The sequence below is a fragment of the Oncorhynchus clarkii genome, chromosome 7, assembly GCF_045791955.1.
Source record: "Oncorhynchus clarkii lewisi isolate Uvic-CL-2024 chromosome 7, UVic_Ocla_1.0, whole genome shotgun sequence".
In the NCBI taxonomy this organism is placed as follows: domain Eukaryota; kingdom Metazoa; phylum Chordata; class Actinopteri; order Salmoniformes; family Salmonidae; genus Oncorhynchus; species Oncorhynchus clarkii.
This window is the reverse complement of record NC_092153.1, coordinates 84,092,284-84,104,317: the sequence shown is the minus strand read 5'-3', so window position 1 is coordinate 84,104,317 and position 12,034 is coordinate 84,092,284.

The window sequence follows — 12,034 nt, the reverse complement described above, 5'->3', positions numbered from 1 at the left end:
GACAGGTTTGGGATGTACTGGTCTGCATTGGGATGGTCTAGGCTGGGGGTTTGGGTTTGGGCCTGGACAGGTTTGGGATGTACTGGTCTGCATTGGGATGGTCTAGGCTGGGGGTTTGGGTTTGGGCCTGGACAGGTTTGGGATGTACTGGTCTGCATTGGGATGGTCTAGGCTGGGGGTTTGGGTTTGGGCCTGGACAGGTTTGGGATGTACTGGTCTGCATTGGGATGGTCTAGGCTGGGGGTTTGGGTTTGGGCCTGGACAGGTTTGGGATGTACTGGTCTGCATTGGGATGGTCTGGGCTGGGGGTTTGGGTTTGGGCCTGGACAGGTTTGGGATGTACTGGTCTGCATTGGGATGGTCTAGGCTGGGGGTTTGGGTTTGGGCCTGGACAGGTTTGGGCTGGTCTGGGGGATATGAGGCTTTGAAGTTGGATCTGGGCTTGGTATTGGTATTAGTCCTGGCCTGGGGCTTTGAGATTGTCGCAGGCTGGATTGGTGCCAGGCTGGGTGCGGGGGTTTTGGGCATGGTGATGGCACTTACTCTGGGCTGGAGGTGAGTGAGAGAGGAGAGAGAATTGTAATGAAAAGCTAAAATGTCTCTGAGTCAATAAGTATTCAACCCCTTTGTTAAAGCAAGCCTAAATACGTTCACGAGTAAAAAATGTGCTGAACAAATCACGTAATAAAGTTGCCCCACAAAGAGCAGGGAGGTTTTCCAATGCCTTGTAAAGAAGGGCACCTACAGTGCTGCCCCCTGTCTGATGTTCTGCATTATTGCACATTTTCACTTTGAATTTGGTCAGATATTTTTGTATTGTGTTGTAGTGGTATATAAACTCAGCAAAACAAGAAACGTCCCTTTTTCAGGACCCTGTCTTTCCAAAGATAATTCGTAAAAAATCCAAATAACTTCACAGATCTTTATTGTAAAGGGTTTAAACACTGTTTCCCATGCTTGTTCAATGAACCATAAACAATTAATGAATGTGCACCTGTGAAACGGTCGTTAAGACACCTACAGCTGACAGACGGTAGGCAATTAAGGTCACAGTTATGAAAACTTAGGACACTAAAAGAGGCCTTTCTACTGACTCTGAAAAACAGGGTCCCTGCTCATCTGCGTGAACGTGCCTTAGGCATGCTGCAAGGAGGCATGAGGACTGCAGATGTGGCCAGGGCAATAAATTGCAATGTCCGTACTGTGAGATGCCTAAGACAGCGCTACAGGGAGACGGGATGGACAGCTGATCGTCTTCGCAGTGGCAGACCACGTGTAACAACGCCTGCACAGGATCGGTACATCTGAACATCACACCTGCGGGACAGGTACAGGATGGCAACAACAACTGCCCGAGTTACACCAGGAACGCACAATCCATCCATCAGTGCTCAGACTGTCCGCAATAGGCTGAGAGAGGCTGGACTGAGGGCTTGTAAGCCTGTTGTAAGGCAGGTCCTCACCAGACATCACCGGCAACAACGTCATCTATGGGCTCAAACCCACCGTTGCTGGACCAGACAGGACTGGCAAAAAGTGCTCTTCACTGACGAGTTGCGGTTTTTGTCTCACCAGGAGTGATGGTCGGATTCACGTTTATCGTGGAAGGAATGAGTGTTACACCGAGGCCTGTACTCTGGAGCGGGATCGATTTGGAGGTAGAGGGTCCGTCATGGTCTGGGGCGGTGTGTCACAGCATCATCGGACTGAGCTTGTTGTCATTGCAGGCAGTCTCAACGCTGTGCTTTACAGGGAAGACATCCTCCTCCCTCATGTGGTACCCTTCCTGCAGACTCATCCAGACATGCCACCAGCCATACTGCTCGTTCTGGTGCATTCCACGAGGAGGAGATGCACTGCAGTACTTAATGCAGCTGGTGGCCACACCAGATACTGACTGTTACTTTTGATTTTGACCCCCCCCCCTCCCCTTTGTTCAGAGACACATTATTCCATTTCTGTTCGTCACATGTCTGTGGAACTTGTTCAGTTTATGTCTCAGTTGTTGAATCTTGTTATGTTCATACAAATATTTGCACATGTTAAGTTTGCTGAAAATCAACGCAGCAGTGAAATAACAATAGAAAGACTACCGATACAGAGTCAATGTGTGGGGGCACCGGTTAGTTGAGGTAATATGTACATGTAGGTAGAGTTATTAAAGTGACTGCATAGATGACAGAGTAGCAGCGGTGTAAAGAGAGGGGACATTGCAAATAGTCTGGGTAGCCATTTGACTAGATGTTCAGGAGTCTTATGGCCTGGGAGTAGAAGCTGTTTAGAAGCCTCTTGGACCTTTTAGGGCCTTCCTCTGACACCGCCTGGTATAGAGGGCCTGGATGGCAGGAAGCTTGGCCCCAGTGATGTACTGGGCCGTTCGCACTACACTCTGTAGTGCCTTACGGTCGGGGGACGAGCAGTTGCCATACCAGGCAGTGATGCAACCGGTCAGGATGATCTCAATGGTGCAGCTGAAGAACTTTTTGAGGATCTGAGGACCCATGCCAAATCTTTTCAGTCTCCTGAGGGGGAATAGGCTTTGTCGTGCCCTCTTCACGACTGTCTTAGTGTGTTTGGACCATGTTAGTTTGTTGGTGATTTGGACACCAAGGAACTTGAAGCTCTCAACCTGCTCCAATGCAGCCCCATTTATGAGAATGGGGGCGTGCTCGGTCCTCTTTTTCCTGTAGTCCACAATCATCTCCTTTGTCTTGATCACGTTGAGGGAGAGGTTGTTGTCCTGGCACCACACGGCCAGGTCTCTGACCTCCTCCCTATAGGCTGTCTCGTTGTTGTCCGTGATCAATGTTGTGTCATTGGCAAATTGAATGATGGTGTTAGAGTCGTGCCTGGCCGTGCTCTCATGAGTGAACAGGGAGTACAGGAGGGGACTGAGCATGCACCCCTGAGGGGCCCCTGTGTTGAGGATCAGCTGGCGGAACTCAATCCAATTAAAGGGATAATTATAGTCAGCTGTTTGACTACTTTGGTTGACAGATTTGAGCCAGCCCTGATTTGAGCCAGCCCTGATTTGGGCCAGCCCTGCCCAATATAAATCTGACTAACTTTGTCCCTAACAATCAGAGTGAAGTTTTCAACACACAGGTTCTAGTAGGCATATCATGCCACAATCAAAATAAATTCCTCAAGACCTCCGGTAAAAAAGTTGTTGATTCAGGAAGTCAGGAAAGGGTTATATAGTCATTTCTAAGGCTCTGGGGCTCCACCGAACCACAGTCGAAGCCATATTGCCCAAATGGAGACAGTAGTGAATCTTCCCAGGAGTGGCCGTCCTGACAAAATCTCTTTTAAGAACTAGGTATAAAATCGTCCACAAGTCACAAAGATCCCTAGAACAAAATCCAGCTTTACCCACTACTGGACTAGACAGCTCACCCCCCTTTACACACTACTGTACTAGACAGCTCAGATGAGGAAGGCAGAACTATGTTATCTGATATTTTTATTCACTACCTTTTGACTTGGTTGTATTATTCACATGAGCTTATCACAGAGGTATAGTGTGTTGACACAGCGTGACACAGACCAGTGTTTTATGGGTATAGGATTAACACGCACCCACGGTGACACACACAGTGAATAACCCTGTTCTCAGTGTTACAGTACAGATCACAAGGAGTGAATATAGGGTGTGACGGAACTAATCATCAATCCTCCATTTACCTCAGAAACCTTGGACTAGTCATCAACCCTCCATTTACCTCAGAAACCTTGGACTAGTCATCAACTCTCATTTACCCTCAGAAACCTTGGACTAGTCATCAACTCTCCATTTACCTCAGAAACCTTGGACTAGTCATCAACCCTCATTTACCTCAGAAACCTTGGACTAGTCATCAACCCTCATTTACCTCAGAAACCTTGGACTAGTCATCAACCCTCATTTACCTCAGAAACCCTGGACTCTAGTCATCAACCCTCATTTCCCTCAGAAACCTTGGACTAGTCATCAACCCTCATTTACCTCAGAAACCCTGGACTCTAGTCATCAACCCTCATTTACCTCAGAAACCCTGGACTCTAGTCATCAACCCTCATTTACCCCAGAAACCTTGGACTAGTCATCAACCCTCATTTACCTCAGAAACCCTGGACTCTAGTCATCAACCCTCATTTACCTCAGAAACCTTGGACTAGTCATCAACCCTCATTTACCTCAGAAACCTTGGACTAGTCATCAACTCTCCATTTACCTCAGAAACCTTGGACTAGTCATCAACCCTAATTTACCTCAGAAACCCTGGACTCTAGTCATCAACCCTCATTTACCCCAGAAACCTTGGACTAGTCATCAACCCTCATTTACCCCAGAAACCTTGGACTAGTCATCAACCCTCATTTACCCTCAGAAACCTTGGACTAGTCATCAACCCTCATTTACCCTCAGAAACCTTGGACTAGTCATCAACCCTCAGAAACCAAACTAGTCATCAACCCTCCATTTACCTCAGACACCCTGGACTCTAATCATCAACTCTCCATTTACCCTCAGAAACCAAACTAATCATCAACCCTCCATTTACCTCAGAAACCAAACTAATCATCAACCCTCCATTTACCTCAGAAACCAAACTAATCATCAACCCTCCATTTACCTCAGAAACCAAACTAATCATCAACCCTCCATTTACCTCAGAAACCAAACTGAATGTTCTTGAAATGTGCTTGACCTAATTTCCCTACACCTCTAGCTACATAAATCCTCTCAATAATAGTGTACCATTAGCTATGGCTCAAACTGGCAAAGACACTGAATATGTGTCCCAAATGGCACCCTATTCCCTATACAGTGCACTACTTTTGACATTGGCCCATAGGGCTCTGGTCTAAAGTAGTGCACTATGTAGGGAATAGGGTGCCATAGGGCTTTGGTCTAAAGTAGTGCACTATGTAGGGTGCCATTTTGGATACTACCTGAAACTTTATCACCTGGTGGTAGCTACTCTTCTACTCATGTGTTATACACACTGCCTCCCGCCCACACACACACACACACCCACATACACACACATACCCAAACACACACCCACACATACCCAAACACACACACACACACCCACACCCACATACCCAAACACACACATACCCACATACACACACATACCCAAACACACACCCACACATACCCAAACACACACACTCACACACACACACACACCCACACCCACATACCCAAACACACACATACCCACACACACCCACATACACACACATACCCACACACACACACACACACACCCACATACACACGCACACACACCCACACATACCCAAACACACACACCCACATACACACACATACCCACACGCCCACATGCACACACACCCACATATACCCACATACACACCCATGCACACACACCCACATATACCCACATACACACATATACCCACATACACACCCACATACCCTCACATACACACACACACATACACACCAACACACACATACACACCAACACACACATACACACCAACATACACACACACAAACACACCAACATACACACACACACCCACGTACACATACACCCATATACACATACACACACACACACACACACCCACGTAAATACACACACACAGACTTCATGTATTACTTAGTGTAGAATAAGTGCGTGTGTTCATGATTAGGAGTCATCCAGGTCTCCATGGTAACCCGACCCCTGTCCGTCAACATCCCAGAGTAAACACGAAGGTTCCCCTGGGTTACGATGACACCGCAGTTATGGTTATCTGTGTCCTGTTTAACCGTATCTTTAGGTACGTCATCCTGATTCACCGGGCCTTTATACACAGAGAGCATCTCGTGTTCACTTCCAGAAGCACTTAGATCTCAATCGGATACTTCACAATGGGTGGGAATACTTTAAAAATAATATATATATATATATATATATATACAGTCTACGGTGTGAATGTACGGCTAATCCACCGTGAAGAATGGCACCGGGAGCCAAAGTGGAGCGAGAGACAGGCCTACAGACAGACAGGCAGGCAGGCAGGCAGACTGACAGGCAGACTGACAGGCAGACAGTAAAGCAGGCAGACTGAGAGGCAAACCGTCAGGCAGACAGTAAAGCAGGCAGACTAACAGGCAAACCGACAGGCAGACTGACAGGCAAACCGACAGCCAGACAGTAAAGCAGGCAGACTGACAGGCAGACAGTAAAGCAGGCAGACTGAGAGGCAAACCGAAAGGCAGACAGTAAAGCAGGCAGACTGACAGGCAAACCGACAGGCAGACAGTAAAGCAGGCAGACTGACAGGCAAACCGACAAGCAGGCAGACTGACAGGCAAACCGACAGGCAGACAGTAAAGCAGGCAGACTGACAGGCAAACCGACAGGCAGGCAGACTGACAGGCAAACCGACAGGCAGGCAGACTGACAGGCAAACCGACAGGCAGACAGACAAGCAGGCAGACTGACAGGCAAACCGACAGGCAGACAGACAAGCAGGCAGTTTTCCATGCAATAGCCGTACAGAACTTTATGAGTTGTGGACGTTGGTGTTCTATGGGCTGGCCAGTCTAAGTCCCTGCAGAGGAAATGCGTGGGAGTCTGTGCATGCATCCCAAATGGTATCCTATTACCTAGTGCACTATATAGGGAATAGGGTGCCATTTGAAACACTCAAGACGGGGAAGGCTCAGGACTGGACTGGGCTGCTCTGTAAAAAAAGAAACTACCGTCAGACTACAGCACTTTGTCATTGGCTGAATTAAGAAACAGCACTTCATCCCAGAGGTGTTCATTTAGCTCTCACTTCATCCCAGCGGTGTTCATTTAGCCCTCACTTCATCCCAGCGGTGTTCATTTAGCCCTCACTTCATCCCAGCGGTGTTCATTTAGCTCTCACTTCATCCCAGCGGTGTTCATTTAGCCCTCACTTCATCCCAGCGGTGTTCATTTAGCCCTCACTTCATCCCAGCGGTGTTCATTTAGCCCTCACTTCATCCCAGCGGTGTTCATTTAGCCCTCACTTCATCCCAGCGGTGTTCATTTAGCCCTCACTTCATCCCAGCGGTGTTCATTTAGCCCTCACTTCATCCCAGCGGTGTTCATTTAGCCCTCACTTCATCCCAGCGGTGTTCATTTAGCCCTCACTTCATCCCAGCGGTGTTCATTTAGCCCTCACTTCATCCCAGCGGTGTTCATTTAACTCTCACTCGCTCACCTTCACAGATAACATAACCAGCCTGTCTAATGGACTGTAGGGGTATTGGCGTATCTGTGTATCTTAAACTAGTGCAGTAGTTCATATTCATGGAGTGTACCAGTTAAAAGTTTGGACACACCTACTCATTCAAGGGTTTTCTTTATTTTTACTATTTTCTTCATTGGTGAAGACATCAAAACTATGAAATAACACATGGAATCATGTGGTAAACAAAAAAGAGTTAAATAAATCTCTATATATTTTAGATTCTTCAAAGTAGCCACCCTTTGCCTTGATGACAGCTTTAAACACTCATTCTCTCAACCAGCTTTACCTGGAATGCTTTTTCCAACTGTCTTGAAGAAGTTCTCACATATGCTGAGCACTTGTTGGCTGCTTTTCCTTCACTCTGCGGTCCAATTCATTCCAGACCATCTCAATTGGATTGAGGTCAGGTGATTGTGGAGGCCAGGTCATCTGATGCAGCACTCCATCACTCTCCTTCTTGGTCAAATAGCCCTTACACAGCCTAGAGGTGTGTTGGGTCATTGTCCTGTTGAAAAACAAATGATAGTCCCACTAAGCACAAACCAGATGAGATGGCATATCGCTGCAGAATGCTGTGGTAGCCATGCTGGTTAAGTGTGCCTTGAATTCTAAATAAATCACCAACAGTGTCACCAGCAAAGCACCCCCACACCTCCTCCTCCATGCTTCACGGTGGGAACCACACATGCGGAGATCATCCATTCACCTACTCTGCGTCTCACAAAGACAGTCCAAATCTCAAATTTGGACTCATCAGACCAAAGGACAGATTTCCACCAGTCTCATGTCCATTGCTCGTGTTTCTTGGCCCAAGAAAGTCTCTTCTTCTTATTGATGTCCTTTAGTAGTGGTTTCTTTGCAGCAATTCGACCATGAAGGCCTGATTCACACAGTCTCCTCTGAACAGTTGATGTTGAGATGTGTCTGTTACCTGAACTCTGTGAAGCATTCAGTTGGGCTGCAATTTCTGAGGCTGGTAACTCTAATGAACCAATCCTCTGCAGCAGAGGTAACTCTGAGTCTTCCTTTCCTGTGGTGGTCCTCATGAGAGACAGTTTCATCATAGCGCTTCACGGTTTTTGCTTGATGGTTTTTGCATTTTCTGTATTGACTGATCTTCATGTCTTAAAGTAAGGATGGACTGTCATTTCTCTTTGCTTATTTGAGCTGTTCTTGCCATAATATGGACTTGGTATTTTATCAAATAGGGCTATCTTCTGTATACCACCCCTACCTTGTCACAACGCAACTGATTGGCTCAAACGCATTAGGAAGGAAAGAATTTCCACAAATTAACTTTTAAGAATGCACACCAGTTTAAATTAAATGCATTCCAGGTGACTACCTCATGAAGCTGGTTGAGAGAATGCCAAGAGTGTGCAAAGCTGTCATCAAGGCAAAAGGGTGGCTACTTTGAAGAATCTCAAATATAAACTATATTATTTAACACTTTTTTGGTTACTACATGATTCCATATGTGTCATCTCATAGTGTTGATGTCTTCACTGTTCTTCTACAATGTAGAAAATAGTCCAATAAATAAAAACCCTTGAATGAGTTGGTGTCTGAACTTTTGACTGGTACTGAAAGATAGTTTTTTAGTTGTAGTATACTTCATAAACACGGTTGTGTCTGTGAAACAACGTTTTACATTGGAATTAGTAGTTCATATATTCATGGTGGAACAGTATCTATGTCTGCTGAAGATAGTTTTTCATTTGGAATAGTTTGTCCTGTACGTTCATGGTTGTATATCTGTGAAAGGTAGTACAGGTCATAAAGTCATGGTTGTATATCTGTGAAAGGTAGTACAGGTCATAAAGTCATGGTTGTATATCTGTGAAAGGTAGTATAGGTCATAAAGTCATGGTTATATATCTAGGTCATTTACAGTTACAATAGTTAATATACACTATTCATGCACTCTACTGATCCAGGACTAGGGTTGCGAAATTCCAGGGAACGTTGAAATCAACCAAGGTTTTCCTGAAATTCTGCTTGGAGGAGTCATGATTTCCTTCTTTTTTAAAAATTCCCTCTTGATTCCGGAAATCCTCAAAAAGGGATTTGGGGATTAGTGAAGGTATTTGGGGATTAGTGAAGGTATTTGGGGATTTGGGGATTAGTGAAGGTATTTGGGGATTAGTGAAGGGATTTGGGGATTAGTGAAGGGATTTGGGGATTAGTGAAGGTATTTGGGGATTAGTGAAGGGATTTGGGGATTAGTGAAAGTATTTGGGGATTAGTGAAGGTATTTGGGGATTAGTGAAGGTATTTGGGGATTAGTGAAGGGATTTGGGGATTAGTGAAGGGATTTGGGGATTAGTGAAGGTATTTGGGGATTAGTGAAGGGATTTGGGGATTAGTGAAGGGATTTGGGGATTAGTGAAGGGATTTGGGGATTAGTGAAGGTATTTGGGGATTAGTGAAGGTATTGAAAACGTATTTTTGCTACCCTAGCCAGGACAAATGCAGACAGTGGAACTAATGGCTCCTGACCAGGGAAAACTGATTCCTTGTAGTGTGTGTGTGTGTGTGTGTGTATGTATGTATGTATGTATGTATGTATGTATGTACAGTTGAAGTCGGAAGTTTACATACACTTAGGTGGGAGTCATTAAAACTCGTTTTTCAACCACTCCACAAATTTCTTGTTAACAAACTATAGTTTGGCAAGTCAGTTAGGACATCTGCTTTGTGCATGACACGAGTAATTGTAGCAACAATTATTTACAGGCAGTGTATGTAAACTTCTGACCCACTGGAAATGTGATACAGTGAATTATAAGTGAAATAATCTAAGTTGACTGTGCCTTTAAACAGCTTTGTAAATTGCAGAAATTGATGTCATGGCTTTAGAAGTTTCTGATAGGCTAATTGACATAATTTGAGTCAATTGGAGGTGTACCTGTGGATGTATTTCAAGGCCTACCTTCAAACTCAGTGCCTCTTTGCTTGGAATCATGGGGAAATCAAAAGACATCCGCCAAGACCTCAGAAAAAAAATGATGGACCTCCACAAGTCTCCTCCAATTGACTCAAATTCTGTCAGTTAGCCTATATGTCACGACTCCTACCGAAGGTGGCTCCCCTTCCTGTTCGGGTGGCGCTCGGCGGTCGTCGTCACCGGCCTACTAGCTGCCACTGATGCTTTCTCCGCTTTCTGTCTATTGGTTTCACCTGTGTGTGTTTTAGGCTGATTAGTCGGGCTATGTAAACCAGTAGGCCCGCCTGCTCTTTGTGGGGGATTGTTTTGTGTAACTTGTGTGCACGTCTGTGGGTTACGTGTTTCCCATTTCGTGGGGTTTTGCTGGACAGTTTAAGTCCCATGTTTGGCGCCATTGTTTTGTTGTGCGCCCTGCCCTGTGTTTTCGTGGGGTTTGCTTATGTTCGCCATTTTGTGCATTAAAGTAGCACTACCCTGAACTCTCTGCTTCCTGCGCCTGACTTCTCACCCACTACACACAGTCCGTTACAGAATCTCGCACCCTTTATGGCGTCAGCAGCAGCTGCTGCCAACCCCCTTCCATCGTGTCCTCCATCACACCACCGTTCTCCATCACACCACCGTCCTCCATCGTACCACCGTCCTCCATCACACCACCGTCCTCCATCACACCACCGTCCTCCACCACACCACCGTCCTCCATCACACCACCGTTCTCCATCACATCACCGTTCTCCATCACACCACCGTCCTCCACCACACCACCGTCCTCCACCACACCACCGTCCTTCACCACACCACCGTCCTCCACCATACCACCGTCCTCCATCACACCACCGTCCTCCATCACACCACCGTCCTCCATCACACCACCGTCCTCCACCGTACCACCGTCCTCCACCACACCATCGTCCTCCACCGTACCACTGTCCTCCACCGTACCACCGTCCTCCACCACACCACCGTCCTCCACCATACCACCATCCTCCATCATACCACCGTCCTCCATCACACCACTGTCCTCCACCGTACCACCGTCCTCCACCACACCATCGTCCTCCACCGTACCACTGTCCTCCACTGTACCACCGTCCTCCACCACACCACCGTCCTCCACCATACCACCTTCCTCCACCATACCACCTTCCTCCACCATACCACCTTCCTCCACCATACCACCGTCCTCCACCACACCACCGTCCTCCACCTTCTCCTCCCTCTGCATCCGGCTCCGGCGCTCTCCGTCTTGCACTCCCGAGGGATTATGATGGAGCGGCTGCTGGTGTCAGGGGTTTTTGCTCCAACTTGAACTGTACCTGGCTACCGTGAGGCCAACTCCCTCGGGGGAGAAGAGTGTGAGTGTCCTTGTCTCCTGCCTGACGGGTCGTGCTCTGGAGTGGGCCAATGCGGTCTGGAATGGCCCAGACTCGGCGAAGGAGGACTATCCAGAATTCACCCGCCGCTTTCATGCCGTATTTGACCACCCTCCAGAGGATGAGCGACTGTTCCACCTTAGGCAGAAGAAGAGGAGCGCGCAGGATTTCGTGTTGGAGCTCCGGACCTTGGCCGCTGGGTCTGGGTGGAACAACAGGGCCCTGATAGACCACTACCGGTGTAGTCTCCGGGAGAACGTCCGCAGGGAGCCAGCGTGTCGGGACACCGCTCTCTCCCTCCGCGAACTAATAGACATGTCCATCCGGCTGGACAATCTGCTGGCTGCCCGCGGGCGTTCGGAGAGGGTTCTGTCTGTTCCACCACCTAGCACTCCCGCTCCCATTCCGATGGAGTTAGGGGGGGCCGTGCCGAGGGGTACCGGAGGAGGAGGCGCCTCCTGCACCAGCTGTGATCGGAGAGGAC